A 748-nucleotide genomic window follows, 5' to 3' on the forward strand; every position below is an offset into this window, starting at 1 on the left:
TATATATATATATATATATATCGAATATATATTATATGTGCATGCATATATATCTCTGAGGAGACATCTAATCAAAGCGCAGTCCCTCAGGTAACTGTACCATGACCACTGCTGTTCATGTTAGCTCTTTTGGTCATACAATCAGCTGTTCTTACAAGCTATGCTGACAAAAGTATCACAGGCAGTTAAGGACCCCGATGACAGATCAAAACTTCAGACAAACTTGAACGCGAGAGATAGGTGGGTAAAAGAAAACAGCTTGCAGTTTAATGCTGAGCAGTTTCAAGCAGTCTGCTGGCGGTCCACAAACAGATTGCTATTAGAATACACAGCACAAAGGGATATTATAACTCCAGAGTCAGTGGGATTCATTTGAGTTAATGATGCATCATTCTGTGAACATTTTACTAAGCTGGTAATAAGGTACAAGTGGAAGCGCAATGGCCCAGTGGTTAGGGCAGTGGACTCGCTGTCATAGGATCGCAGTTTCGATTCCCAGACCGGGCGTTGTGAGTGTTTATTGAGCGAAAACACCTAAAGCTCCATGAGGCTCCGGCAGGGGATGGTGGCGAACCCTGCTGTACTCTTCCACCACAACTTTCTCTCACTCTTACTTCCTGCATTTGTTGTGCCTGTAATTCAAAGGGTCGGCCTTGTCACACTGTGTCACGTTGAATATCCCCGAGAACTACGTTAAGGGTACACGTGTCTGTGGAGTGCTCAGCCACTTGCACGTTAATTTCACGAG

The sequence above is a fragment of the Octopus bimaculoides genome, chromosome 18 (genome assembly GCF_001194135.2).
Source record: "Octopus bimaculoides isolate UCB-OBI-ISO-001 chromosome 18, ASM119413v2, whole genome shotgun sequence".
NCBI lineage: Eukaryota > Metazoa > Mollusca > Cephalopoda > Octopoda > Octopodidae > Octopus > Octopus bimaculoides.